Source organism: Plectropomus leopardus, chromosome 17, assembly GCF_008729295.1.
Source record: "Plectropomus leopardus isolate mb chromosome 17, YSFRI_Pleo_2.0, whole genome shotgun sequence".
NCBI lineage: Eukaryota > Metazoa > Chordata > Actinopteri > Perciformes > Serranidae > Plectropomus > Plectropomus leopardus.
Window position 1 is genome coordinate 1,604,136 of NC_056479.1, and position 21,906 is coordinate 1,626,041.

Sequence of the window (21,906 nt, forward strand, 5' to 3'; positions counted from 1 at the left end):
TCACCAATCTCTGCAGCAGCACATGACCACTGCGGGCCCCGGAGCGTACGGTTGTAGCCAATTGGGCGGTCATTAAATCAGAACAACTCAACCTTATAAGGCTAATTAATAGCTGATAGATGCTACTGAATATTACTACTTTGAGGGATTCTTACCTTGAGGCATTTGTGCAATCGAAAACTGTCATCACTTAATTTACTCCACTCTTGCATACCCAGACCCCCTATTTCCCCAAAAATCACCAGACCTACAAAAATCACACAAATGACCTAGTTTGAAATTTTAAAAAAGTGATTTTTGCTGAAAGGTGAAACATTTGCACTCTGCTGTCTGTCACTGCCGTTCCCTCATGACAGCCAAGTTCAAAACTGAGTTAAAATGCTGCTGACATCTCCAGCTTGTCACCATGCCAACAGCACAGGCACAAAAGGAAAAGGAAGGGACAAAAGGTTCCTGTATGCCTTGGTCTATAATGAAGAAAAAGAAAAAAGTCCACTCCACATGAGGATTTTAATCACGGATTTTTCTTCCAATTGACAAATCTATAAGCTCATGATCATTAAAGTTGCTCAGTCTGTGGTGACTTGGTTTGGGAACTGGAGAGTCACATGTTCAAGTTCTCTCGCAGACCAAGGATAGACTGTGGAATGGTGGCTGGAGAGGTGCCAGGTCGCCTCGTGGGCACTGCCGACCAGTCCTTGAGCAAGTTATCAAATCCAACAAGGCTCAGGGTATCATTCTGTGACGCAGTCCTCGCCATGACATCTTTACATACATAATGTATGTGTGGATTTGGGCCTGTGTATGTGTGAATATATTCTAGAACACAGCTAAAAAGTTTAATTTCCCCTTGCAGTATTAATAAAGTACACCTTCTACCTTCTTCAATATCCATCCAAACCAATAAAAGTTCACTGTGAAACAAACACATGAAACACTAACAGTTGGGTGAATAATGATTAAACACTACTTTTTTACAATAAGTTCACTACTGAACAGAGATTTAACAATTCACTCAACTCACGATTCATTAAGATTCACGATACAATTTTTCTCACTATTTTTTTAAATGCAAAATGAGATTACAGAAAAATTATGAATGAAAAATATTCTATTAATTATTTCAAATGAAAATTATACAAAATACTGCATTTTCTCCTCTTTTCTTTATCAAATTACAGAATCCCTTATTATTCCTGAAGTAGGGTATACATGCAAAACACAAACAATGAATGCTTTTCTGGACGTTCACAATGTCCCTTGCTGTTAGAAAAACCCTTTCACTTGGGACAGAGGTGGCGGCTCGTGGATGATAAGTTGGGCTCTCTCTTTGGCTCTTGTACTCATTTGGGCAAGCAGGGTTGCAGCTTGTTTGGTCATGTAGTTGTTGTTAAGGAGTAAAGTGTTTAGGCAGGGCTGACCGCAGCTCCTCACTGTGATGCCAGCTCACATGCTTCATGATGTTAGTTGTACTATTTGTGCAGTTCAACACCCTCTGTAAATATCTGCAGACTGTTCTTGTCTTTTCTGTAATCTTCATGCATTTATTTCTTTCTGCCTTGTGGAAGCTCAAATGCCGCCATGCTTCGATTTGAAACTTGAGGGTGCATCTTCTATTTCAATATTGCCTTTCCTTCCTCTTATTTACATTGGCGAGTTGTTTCTAGTCTCGGATATAATGTTGGACGTTGAACATTTAGTGAAGTAGCATGTTGAGCAAGCAAAGTCAAAAATAGAAAAAAAGATTACACCTTCTGCTGTTCAAAAAAAGTATTGCGGTTCATTTTTCATCTTACCGATTTGAGTCTCACATATTTTTTGTCTATTTTTAACTGCTCTGCGATGCATCGTTACATCCCTAGTATTGAAACACAATGACTGTATTCTGGAGCTCATAATAAAGCTTGTTCTGCTACTGACGACCCCAAAGATCCAACTGATCTGTTCAACTTCTTCTGCAGTGAGTTTGGGCTCATGATCAGATCTGGTGATTCCCTTGGATGTTGCACTGAAGTGACAACAAAAAAGCTCCCTGCTATGTCACCTCACATCACAGTTCCACTTAACCACATCCAACTGACGGACGACCAGCAGGTACGTTCCCGCGCCACTATTCAAAAGGGGAAATAGAAAGACGTTGACGCTAGTTAGCACATTAACAACAGAATCCACTGTTGAAAGAAGAAAACAGATCTACCAACAACATGAACCATCAGGAAATGTTTCTGCTAAAGAGCTCAATGTTTACAAAAGACTCTCTTAACTCATAATATTTCGCCACAGACGCTCACTAACAGCCCAACTTTGGCCGTCAACCATCGGCTTGGTGTGTCAGGGCTTAAACACTTTAAAACCTAAGCAAATTAGCTTGATATCTTTCAAAAACATTGGAAGCAGGCAATAAGCAAAAAATTTAAAAAAAAAGAAATAACTGCAAAATTAGCAAAAAACCTGTAAAAACAATTACAAAAAAAATATTGGAAAATAAGCAAAAAAAAAAACGATTAAAAACAACAACAACAAAAAAGAAAATAACCTGAACAAAGTGCTAAGTTTTTTTTTTTTGTAACATTACTTTTACCTATATAAGAATATATAAATAAATAAAGTTTTTGTGATAGTTCTCCTAGTGTTTAGATCATATCTAATAATGCCCCACCATAGCTAATTTGCAGGTCAATTTTTGTCACCTTTACTTATTTTGTTTTTTAACGGTTTGCAGGACATTTATTGCCAAGTGTTTCATTATGTTTTTCCCCTCGTTTTATAAAGGAATCAAACCAGTTTAAAGTTTAAACTTCTAAAGTCAGAAGTTTGAATGTTTGTGAAAGGTGTCTGAACATAGCGCAAGAAACCTGATGTTGATCAGGTGTTAAAGGACCTGATCAACATTTATTAGACAACTTTTTATTAGATATAATCAACGCATCTTTATTGACAGGCTATGTACCACAGTCTTTTAAAGTAGCTGTCATTAAACCTCTTCTAAAGAAGCCCACTCTCGATCCTGAGATTTTAGCTAACTATAGACCGATATCTAATCTCCCCTTTATTTCTAAAATCCTTGAGAGAGTGGTTGCTCATCAGCTCTGTGACTTTCTCCGAGACAACAGTTTATTCGAGGACTTTCAGTCAGGCTTTAGAGTTCATCATAGCACAGTAAAAAATGAATAACGACTTATTTATCGCTTCTGACACAGGTCTGGTCTCTGTTTTAATCCTATTAGATCTCAGTGCTGCATTTGACACCATTGACCATCAAATCTTACTGCACAGACTTGAAACCTCAATTGGCCTTAAGGAACGTCACTAGCCTGGTTTAAGTCATACTTATCAGATCGTTCCCAATTTGTTCACATCAATGATCAACCCTCCGCACATACAAAGGTCTGCTTTGGAGTGCCACAAGGTTCGGTGCTTGGACCAATCCTTTTCACTTTAGATATGCTTCCTCTAGGCAACATAATTAGAAAACATTCCTTAAATTTCCATTGTTATGCTGATGATACGCAATTATATCTATCTATGAAACTAGATGAAACTGATCAGCTATCTAGACTTCAAACATGTCTTAAGGATGTAAAAGCCTGGATGAGCCGTAATTTCCTGATGTTGAATTCAGACAAAACTGAAGTTATTGTTCTTGGCCCAAAACACCTCAGAAACTCCTTTTCCAACAATTTAATTTCTCTAGATGGCATTACCTTGGCCTCTAGCACAACTGTAAGGAACCTCGGAGTTTTATTTGACCAGGATTTATCCTTTGCCTCCCATATAAAACAAACTTCAAGGACGGCTTTCTTTCACTTGCGTAACATCGCAAAAATTAGACATATCCTGTCCCAAACAGATGCTGAAAAATTAGTACATGCATTTGTCACTTCTAGGCTGGATTACTGTAACCCTGTGAAATCCAGGATTTAATTTAAAATCCTCCTCCTTACTTACAAAGCTCTAAATGATCAGGCTCCTATCTGTCACAGCTCATAGTTCCTTACCAACCCTCAAGATCACTGCGCTCTGAAAACGCAGGGTTACTTGTGGTTCCCAAAATTTCCAAAAGTAGGTTAGGAACCAGAGCCTTCAGCTACCATGCTCCTCTCCTATGGAACCATCTTCCATTTTCGGTCAGGGAGGCAGACACCGTTTCAACTTTTTAAGGGTAGACTTAAGACCTTCCTCTTTGATAAAGCTTATAATTAGGGCTGGCTCAGGCTGCCTGGACCAGCCCATAGTTAGGCTGACATAGGTTTAACCTGCCGGGGGACTTCCCCTGATACGCTGAGCTCCTTTCCTTCTCTCAATGCCGCCATCAGAAATCATGCATGTCTGTTAACTGCATTGCCATGTGCAAGCTTAGCTTAGCTCTGTGATAGCCATGTGGTACTCTCACTACTGGGGCTCGCGATTACAGAGCCTGGGTCTGTTGAACTGCACTACGCTAATCCTGTTGCCTCTCGGGAGCGTTCCTGCTCCCTTGTTTCCTAGTTTCCCTGGATCCTGGCCGTAACCTTGACTGTGCCTGACCGTGGTGATAGCTGTGCTGATGCCGCGACCCTGCCTTTGGTTGTGCTCGTGCTGTGGCTGTACTGATTCTGTGCCCCCCGCTCGCCCTGATCGTGGTCTGGTCCTGGTTGCGCCGATGCTGTGATCTTGCCTTTGGACAACTCCCTTTCACATATGCATGAGACTGTTATCATCTCTGTCAACATCATCATAGAGAGCAATTACTAATTTCACACCTACCATTATTGTGTAATATGACATGCATCTGTTTCTATTATTGCTTTCCCGTTACAGGGGTTCTTTTTGGGGAGTTTTTCCTTGGGTGATGTGAGGGTCTAAGGGCAGAGGGATGTCGTACACTGTAAAGCCCTCTGAGGCAAACCATGTTTTGTGATAATGGGCTATATAAATAAAACTGACTTGACTTGACTTGACTATTAAACACACACCCATCTGGCTAGAGACGGAGTTTCGGTTAAACCAGCTCACTCTGGTACTGTGTGTGAAAGTTTATGGCTGCTTAAACTAGCAGCACTTAAGTGCAATTTCAAAGCTCTGCTGATAATGCCAATCCATGAAGAGTGTCAGTGTGCAGCTTGCAGCTGTCAGTTCTTCAGGTATGAAAGGAGTGTGCAATCATCACCCATAATTGAAATTGTTTCGTTGTAACTCATAAGAGAATATCTGAGAGCACAGAGCACAAGTCTGACTTTTCTGATGTTCCACAGAGCTGATTTTGTTTGTGTGTGTGTGTGTGAGTGTGTGTGTGTGTGTGTGTGTGTGCGCGCGCGCATGCGCACGTGCACTATATAAATACACTTTTGCTTGCATAGTTTCTGCTTAAAACTATTCTGGGACAGTCAAATCAGCTGTCGTGTCCTCTAGTGACCTGAAATTGCATTGATAAAAAGACTGTTGCGTAACTACAGCTGCTATGCTGAGCTGTGATCGAACACCGGAGCTGGTAGACTCCACAGCCCCACTACGTGGTCTGCAGGCGTTTCACTGACATGACAACGCTTGGGACAGAGTAAGAGGTGAATATTTCCGAAATCAAACTGTCTGAAGGGCCTGCCATACACTGCCCTGAGAAATATATGGATCAAGACAGTTTCTGACTGCACTGACTGGGCCTACACAGTGTAACATGGCATCACATTGCATCATATAACAACACCTGAAGCACACATCGAATGCACAGCAGCAGTTGGGATACAAAAGCTGTTATGTTAAGCAATACAGGAAGCAGAATGGGGCATTGAAAGAGCAAAAATTGTCAAAATTCATGAAGCTAGCAGTCACAACTGGGAGCAGCAGGACTTGATTGGGAGTTACAGTTAGGTAAAAAACTAAATCCACCAAAGCTGATTTATTTCAACAAACCCAGAGTTTCTCAAGCTTGTAGTCGACCCCACATGGAGTAACAGCATGCAGATGGAGTTTTTAGAGCTTTCTAGAGAACATCCATATTAACAGAAACATTGATATTGAGTGCCTTTACATGAACAGCCCATTTATGACTGAGTTTTTAGAATGTCCTGTTCATGTTTTTGAGCATGTAAACACCTTTTATGGATTAAAAAAAGAACACAGCTGAAGTACACTGAAAGAAACTGCGACGTACACCATGAATATGAATAACCCGATTTCTCTGTGATAATCTGAACACCATATCCTGAATATGATAATAACTGGGATAAACCTCATGTGGCAGCTATGGCTCAAGACATAGAGCACAATGTCTTCCTGGCTTGGGTGGTATCGAAGTATTAAGGTTTATCAGGGTATTTAGAGATGCTGAAGGTATGTTTTTTAATACCGTCATAAATACAGGCGCTCCTCTTTCAATTAAATTCATTGTATATAGTGCACAGCACACACCACTAGAGCTCAGTCTGCTGTCTCTGCTAGTAGAATAAGCAGCTGAGCTGAAAGACACAGTGAAACCTAGTGGTGGAGGGAGAAGTTACAGGACTGTAAAAAGCTAGTGGCCAGCGGGCATAGAGAGACTGTGGGGAATAACAGCATGTTTTTACAACTAACTTGGTGAATTACGGATTTGCAGTAGTGTGACTAAATTGGAGCTGGTGATTGTTGGAACAGTGGACTTACTAACTACGATGAGTTAACAAGACAATTAAGCCTCAGTCTTCTGTGACCGAAAGAAAGCTGAATTCAAAAGGCGTACAGTTGAATTTCTCGAATAAGGAGAATATGTATGAGAATATTACTTTACCATTTTGTGGGTTTCTACTGTGTATTTATTAGTCTGAAAAGTTTAAAGTAAGTAGCCTAGTGCACTCAGTGTCGGAGGGTGTTCACGCTGCAAATGTATACCGTCATATTCCATATACCGCAGTGAAATTTCAGAGAGGTATAAAGGTATGAAATATTACATTTCATCCAAGCCTATTAGTTGGAGCACTCTGAAAGAAACGTGGGTGTATATGGAGAATGTGAATAATCTGATGTTTCTGTGTTCATGCAAACACCACATTCCAAATGTGATCATAACCAGGAAAGGTCACATAAACAGGTTACTTATGTCTTTCAACAATTTGTAGGTTGAGGGTTTTTTTTCATAATAATATTAATTAAAAAAAAAAAAAAAAGACCTGTCATACTGTTCTATAACTGGTCATGGCATGTTTCCACCAAATATATTTTAAAAAAATGAGAATCCCCGCACACTGTTCTATTATTCACAATAAATTCATAATTTAGGAAACAACAATTTGGTCGTCAGACCTTCAGCAGGTTAAGTGTATTGCTGTTGACCTACTCAGCCTGATGAAGGTCTGACGATTCAAATGTTGTTTCCTTAATTATTATTTTCTACTGTGTGTAAAAGGACAGTGTGCAGGAAATCTCATTTAATCATCTAACTTCCCTCTACACACCTGTCTACAAGTTTTTAAAGATGTTCATGAGCCTCAACATTCAAGTTTACCAAACATGTTGCAAAAACGGCAGTTTTGTGGATATGGATACCACAGTTACCAGCCACAAAAGACACATATGTCTGTACTACTGCCTCTAAACAGAAATTTCATTTCCAGAATTAAATGAAGATAACAGCGTTGAAATAAAAAGCTGAGGACAGATGAAGAGACAGACTATAAAAGGCTGTTTGAACATCTTTAGACCAGGACAGTGTCTCAGTATGGGGAAGTTTGACACTCTATCAGTGTCTCCTAATGAACCCGGCAGTCAGATGAGACAGTTCAAGAGGAAAACCAGGTCTCTGGGACTCAAACCAGAGAAGAGTGACCCAGCATGGCCCAGAATCCCAAAGCTGTCTCATGAACATGCCTGATGGGATGTTGTGTGTACTCTGCAGGAAACATAGTCCCTCAGATCACGTCCATTTCATTAAGCAGCCGCTTAGGCTACGTTCAAACTGCAGGCACAAGTGGCCCAATTCTAGGGCTGGGGGTTGTCAAGAACCTCAAACTTCAATTTAATTTAGATTCTTTGGGTAACAATCCGATTTGATTTCGAATCAATTCGATATTGACCCAGTTGCTTAGATATCGATTTAGTTATATGTGTTGATGTCAGAAATACCCAGATAATTCATTTGAATACCTTCTGACATGTGTTAAATAAAGCGTGCAATATCTGTACTGATTTAGAACAAACTGACACCAAAACTTATTTTACCACTACATTATTATTTATTAAACAAAATTAAAACTAAAATAAATTTAAAGTACAGAAAAGTGCACATTTTTGCCTGAGCCAAACTTACCAAGTAAACATTTATGCAGGATTTTATCAACCTGCATCTGTGTGTGATCCACAGCTTTAGCGTTAGCAAAAGGTTGCAAAACATCTGCGTGGTGTCGGCTCAAATGGTCACATAAGTTCGTTGTATTGTTGCAGTGTTTTAACACTGACTCACGAGGCTCACACACCACTTAACTACTATCGACTTCGTGTATCCAAACGTCAGCTTTTAATGTTGTCTGAGCTTATTTTAACACCTGGTTATCTCGAACCACTGTTGCCTTTTTAATGAATAAACAACAGACGCTGTTTGGGGGTCAAGCGGGGCCTCTGAACAACGTCAATCACACTCCGGCGGCACTCACACTGCCCCAATGGATATACTGAATTGACAAAAAAAATATTGCAATGCATTGATGAATCGATTTTTTTACCCAGCCCTACACAATTCCGATTTTTTTCCACTTGAATGTGACTCAGATCAGATTTTTTTATTATAGTGTGAACAGCACAGATTAAATAGAATCTGATTTTTTCAAATTTGACCTGGGCCTCTTTCATATGTGGACCTCAGTCTGAACAGCCAGGTCCCATTTCCTGTGACTTTTACTTCACTCTAGAGCTTCCTCGATGCACAGGAAGAGGAGCCTGAAAGTTCGGTGACCGAAGCTAATACAGCTGTCAGCCACAATTCTGACGGCTTCACAGCTGTTTGTACCCATATGCCCCCGATAACATTACATTGGCTGTAATGTCAGTCAGACAAGTCTCCCTGATAATAGTAGCATTGTTTTATGTTAGCTTCAATTTATAAGGTATTGTGGTCTACTTTCAACTTAAAGGGCTGGTGGCTCAGACATGGGTTAAGCCTGGTCGTAGACTAAAAAATCATTTTCTCTATGGAGGTATCCAGGGAAAAGGCTTAACCCTCTGAGCCCAGCGTAGTTGCCGGCGACTAAAATTTGTATAATTCAGAAAAGTTTTAATAACTTGTAGACCGTTTGTCGGATCACCTTACTTTTTTCCACTGTGAAAGCTGCCGTCTGTGCCGTTCTGCCCTGATGCATCGTAGCTCTATAAGAAGCCTCAGTATCCAGCCTGGGAATTCAGGTGTTTTTACGGAACCTTGTTCAATAATTCCATGATAGATCCAATATTGGCTGTCTTCTGTCCATATTTTATCAATATTTCCATGATAAAAGTACATTAGCATCAATGCTTAATGCCATATTGGTTTCCCATAGTTCATTTGGAGAGCATTTCAACCAATCAGCGGTTTGTTTCAGTCTGTTTAAGATCATGTTGAAGAGTCATCTTCGTAATCATTACATTTCTGCTTAAAGCCATTGCATTTAAACACACTTTTGTGTGAGTTCATTTATTCTACATTTTGACACTTTGATTTTTTTTTCCCGCAAATGTATATCAGTCCTAAATATCAAAGAACTCATTCCAAAATGTAAAGTTGGAAAGAAAATCTATAAGTGGTCAAGACAACTCTGAAACTGAGACACACAGATTCTTATTGTGGTGGGGTCTAGACTAGTGGAAAAAAGCAGAATGGATGTTGTTAAATAAATAAATACATAAATTCCAGAAGACGGGCACAGACGAAAAACTTTTGTTGCTTTTCTAGACACCATATCAGCATTTTGGGAGTGAAAACCAAAAATGTTTGAATGTAATCTTTTGAAAATGCCACCCTTTCTGTCACATGTTGGCTTTTTTAAATGATTTAGCCTCTACAATAAATGCTTTTTAATAATTCCTTTCTTGTTTTCTATAATTTTGGAGAGGCTGGATTGCCTCTCTATGTGTCTGGTTATTTCTTGTTCTCCATGATCACCCAACACAAGCTTTTGATTAAACAGAGCAACCAGTCATCTATCTCTCTTTTCCATGGTAAGAATCTGTTAAACATTGTTTACAGAGTTCATAACACTTTCTTATTCATAGCCTAAAACATATTGTTGGCTAACTTGGATAACGTGCTGTTCAACACATAACCTGAGTCCATCCATCCTCAATTTTCTGGGAAATGTTGTGTCCCAGTGTCACGACGCCATAATTGGAAATACTTTATTGATCCCGGGGGTTATACTGTGGTTCCTTACAGTCACTCTGATGCCAGCATAGTGTATTATATGAGTATATAAAAATATAAATCTTAAATTAGAAATATAGTAACAGTAAACAATTAGCACAGTATGCAAATTAGGGCTGCACAATTAATCGAATTTTAATCGTGATCACGATTTTGGCCGCCACGATTAAATAACCCTGATCGTCTGCGATGTTCACATTTAAAATGCGGGCTCTGCTACATATCTAATCAAGCACTTTCTCAATCAGTCGTCAGTCAACCACCAGGGGGCGAACGCATGGTTAAGGCTTCATCAAGCTGCCTAAATAACAAGCGAGCGCACCCTGCGGCAGGAGCCTTTTGTCACACTGTGGACTGACGAGAGTGAGTCATGTCAAGAGAAGAAAGTACAGCAGGAATTGCAGAGGAGCATCAGGAGCTAGTGCCTCGAAAGGGATCAATATCCATTGTCTGGACCTGTTTCGGATTCAGGGCAAGTGACGTTACACAAGTAGCCATATGTAAAGAGTGCAGCAGAGTTGTGTCTGCCCACAGGGTAACACAGCTTATCTGTTCAACCATCTGAAAAAACATCACGAACACAAATACAAGGAATGCATGAAGTCCAAAGATAACGTTGCTTCACAAAATCCCCGTCCCTGTCCAGCCGCAACCCAGACAAAAATAACAGCAACCCCGCACCGGGCAACACCGTATCCATCTACCTCCGAAAGACACGCTGAAATAACAGACGCAATATCGTTTTATTTGGCCAAAGACGTGTCCGATGAATACAGTAATCAACGAGGGCTTCAGAAAAATGGTCAACACACTGGACAAGAAATATGTGATCCCCTCACGCACTTATTTCGCCAAAGTGGCACTTCCTACACTGTATGAGAAACGTCGGGGGGAAATAGAGAGGAAAATCACAACTGTTGGGTTCTTTGCAACCACGTTTGACCTATGGTCAAGCAGAATAATGGAGCTGTACTTGTCCTTGACAATACTTTTCACGTGAAAAGTCGGTGCTTGCAGACATCATTTTTTCCCACAAGACCACAGAGGAGAAGCTATAGCCCAAGTACTGCAGGAGGCACTGCTTTTTTGGAGCCTGCAAGAGGACAAACTAGTCTGTATCACAACAGACAGTGGCGGGAATGTCGTCAAGGCAGCTTCTCTAAATAAATGGACGAGACTTCAGTGCTTTGGCCGTAGGCTCCATCTAGCAATTGGTGAGTAGGACAAATAAAAAATACAATTTACTAAATCTATACTAATATAATGGAGTGAATGTCAATGGATGAATTATCAAATGTTATATAATATGTTTTATTTATTTATTTATTTATTACAATTTAAAGTTAAATAACAAAACAATAAAATAAAATGATTTTTAAAGTTTCATTTTGCACTGAAAACTGTTTACATATTGTTTGTTGAAAAGTAGTGCAATAAAAATAAAGATGTTTTCCCTAACATGATGAATAATCGTGAATAATAATCATGATTACAATATTGATCAAAATAATCGTGATTTAAATTTTGGCCATGATCATGCAGCCCTAATGCAAATATTTAAAATTAAGTATGTGTAGCATGCTGAGTATGTAAGTGTATAAAAATCTAAATGTAAGATATACAGTAATAAACAATTTGCACTGATATGTGAATATTTAAATTGTAATATGTATAATGCACTGAGCGTTTAGAGTATGTAAAATATAAAACTGTGCCTTGTGTTACAATGCAATGTATAAAACTAGTGGGTTAGTTAAAAATATAAATTACTACAAATTAAAATTAAATTATTTATAAATTAATACCACACATTGCAGATAACAGTTGGTCATTTTAAATCTTATCACTTCTATTTACAATATAACACAAGTGATGAACTGTTCCTACATGCCAGCCTCTGTTTCCTCACCCACATCACTGCTTAATAATCGGCTACTAACTGACACACTTCCTCTTCACTGGCACATCGACGGCGTTCTCACTTTTCACTGAGCTGTGCACACAGAGGACACCACAGTCACATTCCTCACACGTCCAAACACATTTGGCTAGTAAGAGCAAAGGAGGTCACTAAATGAAGTATGTGTAAACTGTGTACACATTTGGAGAATACTGGAGCTGCATAAGAACATGACTTGTGAAAGAGGGGTTAACCCTTTGAGATCTGGATTGACGTCACTTTTCTTGTACTGCATTCAGACATCCTTCACATGTATTTAACCCTTTGAACCCTGGACAAATTGGTGTGATTCTTTCAAAAACATGGAAAAAAAGGCAATGAGCAACTTGACAAGAAGTGTCCTACAAATTTTAAGAAACTAGTTGATTTAGATGTTTTTTTAAAACAAGAGAAATGCTGCAAGAACTATATTCGTAATTATCATAATTTTAAACAGGGTTTTTTGGGTCAAGTTTGCAAGTATATATTTTTACATTTTCCTTTTTCCTTTGATTTGCTTTTTACTAATTTCTCGCCAATATCTGGGTCATTTACTCTTAAGTTTCTCATCGCCTTCCTCCCATGTTTTTAACAGAAATTAAGCCAATTTAAAAAAGTGTAAATGACTGCACTGCTTACTTGCTTTTGTGTAATATCCAAAGTGGGTTCCAGGACCTCCAGAAGTCTTTAGCTGAGCTGTTGGGGTGCCTAGAAGAAAATTTTATGCATGTATGTTACACAATACTGTTTAAATATTGTTTTACGGTGGTTAATACTAGGCCTGTGCTGAATGTTAAGTTACAACTACAGTTAATCTTTAACCACCTTCCACCAATAAGCTGCACTGTAAAATTTGACAAGTTGATTTTACTTAAAAACATGCAGGAAACTGACTGCCTTAAAAAAGGAAGTAAAAATAACTATTCATCTTAATGTTTCATGTTTACTTTATGTCTCATTGTTAAATTAGCATAAAATACAGTTATCATTACTTAATTTTGTGAAGTTGTCGCAATTTAAAAATGAGATGTTAAACCCTTATGGCCCGCTTTAATATTACACACACTCATATCACTCTGCACATGAGTGCGCTTTTTAAAATCAAACTTTAAATAATATTGTACAATTATATTATTTTCTACTTTCATTGAGTTAATTTTGTACCAACATCAGCCCTAATCATAAATATCAAATATTGATTCTTTTTCAGAATTTTAACCCTTAAAATGCCAGGTTTTAGTCATGATGCAAATGTGTTTTTGAGTGCTTATTTCTAATATACTACATGCTTTTGACTATCACAGCCTGGGATATTTTAATAGCAACAACATTGATTGTGACAGTGTACCTAGTGGAAATAGCATGAATTGTCTCCATATGCCAAATATGGTTTAAAAAAAATGATGTCATCAGGTGGAAAATAGCAAAACATCTCAAGAATGACATTGAGAAATAATACAGTGCATGTTTTTATGCTTTGATGGCTGTGAGATCAAAAATGTCAGTTTAAATGGGTTTCAATTGTGTTTTTTTTTGCACAGTATATTTTGTTTCCTCTGTGTATTTTAGACCTATTGTAGGAGCTGAGCTGGAAACTACAAGATTACATAAAAATACACAATCTTGCCAAAATGTATGCCATATGCATGAACACAGACAAAATTATAAAAATAAAAAAGGAGAAAAGCATGTAAAATTCTCCAAACAGTTTCTAAAGGATTAATAAAAATCTATCTTTCTAAGTTTGAACAACTTCAGTTAGCCAAGTGTGCTGTGATATATATCTGTATTCTGCTGGTCACAAACTATTCAGTTCTATTTGTATTTGTTTAACCATGTTAACAGAACAGGCAGATCTCCTAAATTCATCATTTGCTAAATCTTGTTTGTCATGATAAAGTGAAGTCAGACTAACTTACTTTCCTGAAGTAAAAAGAACTGTCATTTCACGTGTCATTTTTTAGTTGCAACAGCTTCAGAAGTGTAAGTAAATATATTCCAAGTCAACTTAACAGTTGGATGTACAGTAAACGCACTAAGATGTGTAGTTATATTTATGCATCGTTGTGCTTGACTTTCTGTGAGCTCAGCTGGTGAGGTTTTGCAGTGTGGGGTGGCTGAAGGAGCAGGCTAACGGTATAGATGTGGATATAAAGGCGAGGACTGCCTCAGCCTTCCTCTGCTCCTCTACTCCTCAAACAGTAATCGGAGCCGGCTGAGCTCTGCACTCATGAAAGCATTTCAGCAGACGGAGTGCATTCACAGGCTTAATGCATTTCAAACTTGTTTTAAATCATATTGTTCGTTCAAGTGTTTCTTGCATAACCAGGCTTGTGCAGAATCTGGTTCCGACTAGATCTGTCCGGCTCGCACTCTCAGATTGCGGATTGTTGTAGTTATGGATTATATTAGTGATAGATCGATTAGCACGCGCGCAGATCTATTGCTATCGTAATGTTAGGTGGAGGGCTATGCTTGGTTTAAGTGCTCTGCTGTCATGGACGCTGTGGAGGGCTGCGCATCCCGACGCTTCAGCAACACTCCGAGTCGCGAGCCGCTGACTGTCAATGCGACATGATGACGGTTTGATCCGAGCAGCTCCCGGTGCACACACGGTGCAGCATGACTCAGGGATGGAGTGTGTGAAAGACTTACCGGAGATCCAGAGATAGCAGCAGGATCTGCGCGAAGATCCCCAAACACTGGATGGCTGATCGGCGGCTGCACGGACTATGTGCCTCCCCCTGGTCCTCACAGCCACTGACAGGCCTCTCCATAGGGGGAGGGGCTTGTTTTCTTTTTCCTCCTCACTCTCTCGCTCTCTTGCTACCCCTTTTTTTTCACAATAAAGCTTTATTTGTACTGAATCATAATGCACGTCATGAAAATGTGTTTTAGCAGTGTTTTTAGTTGTAAAACGAGAATAATGCCTCTGCGGACCATTGATATTGCACTTAAAATTTACACCCATGTCTGTGAAAACGAGGATGCTTCACAAACATCTTAGAGGATTTCTATAAACAGCACAGTTCCAAGGTTAGCATCCAAAATTAGTGTCACCAATTTAGTATCTGACTAAATGTCCCCTCTTCTGTTGCTGAGATGTGACATTGCGTAATGGCCAGAACATTTTGATGTTCTAGTGAAGTTGGAACATGTCAGAATTTCATCATTTTATCATATTAGAAATTTGTGTGAAATTTTAGCATATGAATTCTTGAGTTATGGCCAAGAACATGTTTTTTGAGGTCACAGTGACCTTGACCTGTTAACTCCAACTTCCAAATTCTATTCAGTGCATTACTTTCTACAATGAGAAAGATACAAGTTCACACTGACCATGACTTTTGACCACCAAATTATAATAATTTCAGTGATGAGTCTAAATGAACGGTAAAGCCAAATTCAAAGAAATTTCCTTAGTGTTTTTGAGATATTGTGTTCATGAGAATGAGACAGATGCAAGGTCATAGTGACCTATCAAGTTATCATTAAGTCCCAGAAGATTTTTGTGCCTAATTTGAAGAAAATCCTTTTTAATGTTCTTGAGATAGTGCTTTGAAGAGAATGGGACAAAAGGATGAACAACCTGAAAACACAGTGCCTGAATAAAGTGATGTGGTTGGCCAAGAGGGTTAACTTCTCTGGAGAGGATTTTTTGGGGTCCCTCTTTTGTGTATTCACTGTCATGTGCATTACAGGTAAGAAGAAAAACAAGCTGCTAAATGGCACACGCTCAAAGACATTTTTTGGTCTATTTTTGTTCTTGTCAGGTTTATCTTGACTATTACTATTACATATATTTAAATGTCCATTCAGTTAAGTCAGTATTACCAACATAAAGCAAAGAGTATCACTGGTGCAGTTAAATCAAATAAAACCAAGATATAAACTAGGAGAATTTACATTAATAGAGCTCATCATATTTTGCTTATTTACTTAAGTAATGTTTATTACTTTTAATACATTCTACATAGAATTCCTTTCGTATTTTTATTTATTTTTTTATTTAATCATATAAATAGTACACAACTTTTTAGTTTATGTTAGAATCACTCATCTCAATGGAATGGAAACTTGATGTGTAATTAAAATATGTAAACCTGACAATAAAACAACAGATCATTTCTTTGTGATGTCATGTAAATAACTGGTGAAAGTGCAGGTTGCTCATTTGCACAATATTTGCTTACAAGTTACATGTCACTTCCTATGGTTTCTCTGGTGGGAAACTATTATTGCAGCAGCAGGTGATCTTCAGTTTGCATCAGTAATTGATAACAGATGTTTGCCATCAGTAAACAGTAAAATACAGCTGATATCTACAAACAGGCAGAGTCACACTGTATCATCACACCACAGTGATGGAGTGTGAAACTACATATATGGACAACTGAGCAGAGACTTTTGAAAACAGAGCCTTCTCTCCACCACAGTAATACATGTTGACCAGTTTGGCACTGTTCAGTCCATGCTTCCAAGTTTGGAAGTCTGTTAAAAATCAGTGTTTTTACAACACTTTTCAGCTCGTCATTAAGGGGCTGTAAACTATACTGGCTGACATGAAACGCAAATGGCCCTATCTAGAGCCAGTGTTTGGTTTGTCCGTTCTGGGCTGCTGTAGAAACAACAACAACAACATGGTTTATCCCGGCTAGCTTCTGCTTTGAGAGGGCAATGGAAACACAAGTGTTCACAGCTTTGCATGCTCAATATTATCAAAGCCAAAATACTGACCTGTGAAAGTCTAAGATACATACATACATACACACACACAAACACACACACATACATACATACTGTACATACACACATACAGTATATATATACATGCATATGTACATAACATGCATACGTACATGCATACATACAGCCACAGTCTGTTCACCCTGCTGCCATCTGGAAAAAGATACAGAAGTATCTGCTGCAGAACCACCAGACTACAGAGCAGCTTCTTTCCCCAGACTGTGAGACTCCTCAGCTCCTCCTTCGATGCCAAAAAAACAGTAGCAGGATTTTAGGATCAATTTTCAATCTAATTTCTTCTTAAACCACGTTTAAGAAAAATGACAATAAATCTACCTTGTACCTTGTACATACATACATGCATGCATACATCCATGCATATACCCATGCATACATGCATGCATGCATAGAAGAACAAACAAAGCACACTTAAAGTATGGTTCAAATATATTGATGCAAGTAGCATGTTAATCATGTTAATCATCTGTACCCATAAATAGCCAATTGCAAGGTACACAAAATGGCTTGTGTCTCCTCTTCTTCACTCATCGCTTTAAGTGATTGAAAAGGAGCCTTATCACAGACATTCTGACAATCTTCTCAGAGTGCTCCTAACTTAGTCTGAAAATCTTTAGCAGGAAGTTCTAGCTTAGGAGCGATTTAAGAAAGGTCTCAGAGCAAGTCTGAGCAAGGAAGGGATAAAAACTTTTATCTCATTGAGGAGGCACAATTGACCCCCGTTGTTAGGTGTAACGCATAATTTTAACAGATGTAATTGGTTGTCACAAACACACCCTTTTGTGAGCCTGCAAGGTGTGGACACCCAGAGGAATTAAAATTAACTCCATCACGATGTGAGAGATGAAAATGGTTGTTATTGTTTGACTGATCACTCTGCTGATCGAAGGTTAATACAGACCCAAGTTATCGCTGGTACACTGTAGTATTTTTCCAGTTTTCAGAATTTTTTAGTGTTGTGATCATTTTATGTCTGACGTTACTGCATTGTGTGGGAAATGTGTGCTAGAATTCTCAATCTCAATCTCAGTTGGGTTCGGGCTTGTGTATTGTGAACATTTCTTCCACCTTTTTGTCTCTCTGACATTTTGTCCTCTGATTAAGATATTCTGAAGCCTTTTAAAAGTCTTGTTCCCTTGTCTCAAAGTCAATGGGTTTTTTAAATGGACTTTTGGTTGCAAGCCTGGTAACAAAAATGACTTATATACCCTGATACCAACATATAGAGCCCAAGATAATGATGTGAGACCCTTCTTACATTAACCCTTTGAAACCTTAGCGAATTGGCTTAATTTCTGTCAAAACCATGGGAGAAAAGGCAATTAGTGATTTAACAGGAAATGGCCAAAAATAAATAAATTTTTTTTTTTAAAAGTCAGAGAAAATTACCTGAAAAATAGCAAAAAGAAAAAAAGTAAAACAAACAAGAAAATGACCTGAAAGAAGCGCTTCAAAAATTAAAATAATCCTGTCACATAAATTGTTGCATATGCTGATGAGAAAAAAACAGTGTGATGTGGTGAGTCAATGACTTCAGAACTCTGAGGAAGATGAATTGCACACAGTATAAAGACTTGATGGAGGAGAATCATAGCTGAACATACAGAGTGTGGCAGTGCATGCCGTCCAGAGACTCTGAAGGTGTTCTTATGTGAGACTGGTATTTAACAACAACAGCCTTCCCTAGGAAGACACTACATGCTACCAAATAAGGTTATTTTGCATACATTTATTAGTGAGAGAAGATCCTATTGGTCCCTAAATTTGAACGAACACCCTGTTCAGCCTTACTCACCTTGCCTGTAGAAATACTAAATCTACTGAGAACAAGCATAAAGAAAAGCAGCTGTGGGGGTCAAGTTTCTGACCTCAAGGCCTCTCTTTTTGCACTTGTGGCATATTTCCTTCCAAGTTGCCCATTGCCCTTTTTTTCCAAGTTTCTGAAAGAATATGACAGATACCAGAGGTGTGAATGCTCTGACAGCTGAAAGCAAAATGCCTTGGTCTCAGAAAGAGCATTTAAAAAAACATAAAAATTATTTTTTTTAAAATTGCACCCACAAGAGGGCAGCAGTACACAGTTTATCTACTTTTTAATCAACCAGGAATAGTCCCACTGAGATTCAGAATTCAGAATCTGCAATTTGGTGCCTCTTTGGATGACATAGTGTTTTCCTACAGTACAAAAAAAGAACAAATTCATGGCTCCCAAACAAAGTACAAAATCAAAAATATGTGCAGCAAATTGACCGTTAAGTTCACAGACAATGTTTTGACTCTTTTAAGACAGCGATGAAAAGATTAATATGAAAAAGTGGGTTAAATTTGCCAAACAACTGATAAGCAGATATTTCCTATAGCAGCATTATATACTGACTGCATGGATATTGAAGTGAGATATAAACAAAACACATTTGCCTGTATAACAGTGAGGGGGTGCTTTTTGTTTTGTTTCATGTTCAAACACTTCAGTTCCTATCCTGCAAATTCTGAAGGAAAGGTTCACTGACCCGGAGAAATCACAGAGCCGAGAGCATCACTGAATACGTGAACATGTGGTGAAAACACGCCTGTTTGCACGCTTACACAGGAGCAGACGCCTTCAGCAGGACACACTGCCACGATCTGATCCAGCCTCCAACCATCCAGACTGTTGGGCCTGTCTGCATCAAGAGTCTGTGACAGCTTGGCACAAATATCCAGTTGATTTCCTGACACCAAACTGCAAAACATGTTTTTACCTGACCATATTCAATTATGTTGACTGTATACAGCATCTTGCTGCTCCAGAATGAACAAAAGAAAGTCAGTAAAAGATTCTCTTTGAGCTGACATTTGGCCTTTAGCAAAGATACAGCTCTGAATACCCTGACACCAGCATAAAGGGAAGAAAATCATGACGTGATGGTACTGATGTCATACCGAATATTAAATAATCTTAAATGATAACAAGAAAAAAGTGTATCATACCCTTAGGGCACACTTTAATATTACATACACTTGTGCACAAAATGCACTTTTCAAAATAAAGCTTTACAAGATATTATACATTAAAATTATTGTTACTTTTTAAGCAACATCAGTCCTTATCATAAATATCAAATATCCATTAATTTTCATAATGCTAAATGCCACGTTTTTGTCATGATACAACAATGTTTTTAGATAAAAAAAAACCCACATACAAAAATTAATTATTTTCAACATACCACTTGCTAAGAGGTTATTCTTTGATTATTACAGCCTTGAATATGTCAATGATTAGCAGCAACACCAATATTTAAACATTAGTATTTTTTGTGTAGCAACATTGACTGACAGTGCACCTCGTGGAAATAGCATATATTTTCACCATAAACCAAAAAAAGTAAAGCTGTAATGTTTTGAACATGCATCACCATGCTTCTTAGAATGTTATCACGAGAGGAGAAGTCACAGAGCATCATTCAGTGGAAATGTAGTCATCTGTTTTATCAACATTTCAGAAATATTGCCTAAGTTTGGCACAAATCTGTTATGAAAACCTGCATAGACATGTGACCTGACCCGAGCACAGAGAGCATTTAAAAAAAAATCAAAAACAAAATGCTGCCTTTTTCCAGCAGTGCATATACCTTAACAAAAAGGGCATATTACATGTATTATTTTTGTATTACTTAAAATCTTTATTTTTCAACATACAAAACACTCAAGTGTATTCATACATGTCATGTCCCATCCAAAATAAATGCAAAAAAAGGATTAATACATCAGTCCATTCAGTACAGATGCAGACTTCATGTGCTTCTACCCTCCACACCATATAGTTATAGTTATATATTCTATCATATGCAGCAACATTTCTTATTCCAGTTACCAGTCCTGAAAAGCAGGTGTTCCAGATGCTCTCCAGTTCCTGAGAACACTTTGCTGCCCTGTCACTATTGCTGTCTGAGTCCAATTCTAAGGACATGGAGGGAGTGTCTAATTCCTCTAGATCTGAAAAAACTCCTTCCCACATCATTTCAACATCTTTTAGAGCTGCAACAGTTTATTTCTTCTATTGGAAAACAACAATACATAATTTTTAAATGTGGATGCCTCATGTCCTTCATCAAAACCTTTAAGAACTTTACAAACTCCTCTGCTGGTTGTGGGGCCTGAAAACATGACTCGTCGTTCATATCTCCAGAACGGAGATCTAGATAAACCATAATTTAGTGATAGGTTAATAAATGATAAAAGTGTATCCTCACAACACTCTGCTACATCTATACTTCTTATGGTTTAAGATTCTCTTTTCATAATTCAATCATACACTAAAAGCTTTATTTAAATGCGGATTTAACTTCAGCAAAACCAAAACACTTTTTCTGTTAATAAGCAATATATATGTTTATTCAAATGCTTGTTTTTATGATAAGTTTGGTTTCACTGAGTTATTCACTTCCACAACAATGGGACTTTTCCGACATGACTGACAGCTGTGACGGCCAATCTGTGCGCTTGCATTCAATGGAGCTGCTTACGACTGGTCCAACAGGTGTTTTGAACTTCCCAACCATGGATATCGCTGTTGCGCAAACTTAAAATTCTGAAAATTAATGAATATTTCATATTTAACATTTATGAATATGACTGATGTTGGCTAAAATACTAATACATACTAATGTAAAATATTTTTTAAAGCAATGACATATCCCAGACTGTGAAAATCAAAATACAAAGAATCCAATGAGTATGTAGTATATTGAAAATAATCTTTTTTGTGTGTTTTTTTTCATTTAAAAACATAGTGGCAACATGACAAAGACCTAGCATTTAAAGCGTTAATATTCTGAAAACTAATGAATATTTGATATTTATAAATAGGACTGATGTTGAT

The 21,906-nt window shown here is 38.1% G+C and overlaps 1 protein-coding gene across 2 annotated transcripts in view; it reads right to left on the reverse strand.

Moving 5' to 3' along the window:
- The window catches only part of abat (4-aminobutyrate aminotransferase), a 58,868-nt gene extending 43,870 nt beyond the window's left edge, over positions 1-14,998 (reverse strand). The window contains exons 1-2 of one of the 2 annotated variants that reach the window (XM_042505392.1): positions 14,934-14,998; positions 12,918-12,986 (exon numbers count right to left, since the gene is read on the reverse strand). The gene's annotated coding sequence lies outside the window, so the exon portion shown is untranslated. The remainder of the gene's footprint in view (positions 1-12,917; positions 12,987-14,933) is intronic. The other variant, XM_042505393.1, reaches the window with a different exon arrangement.
- Positions 14,999-21,906: the final 6,908 nt, after the last annotated feature.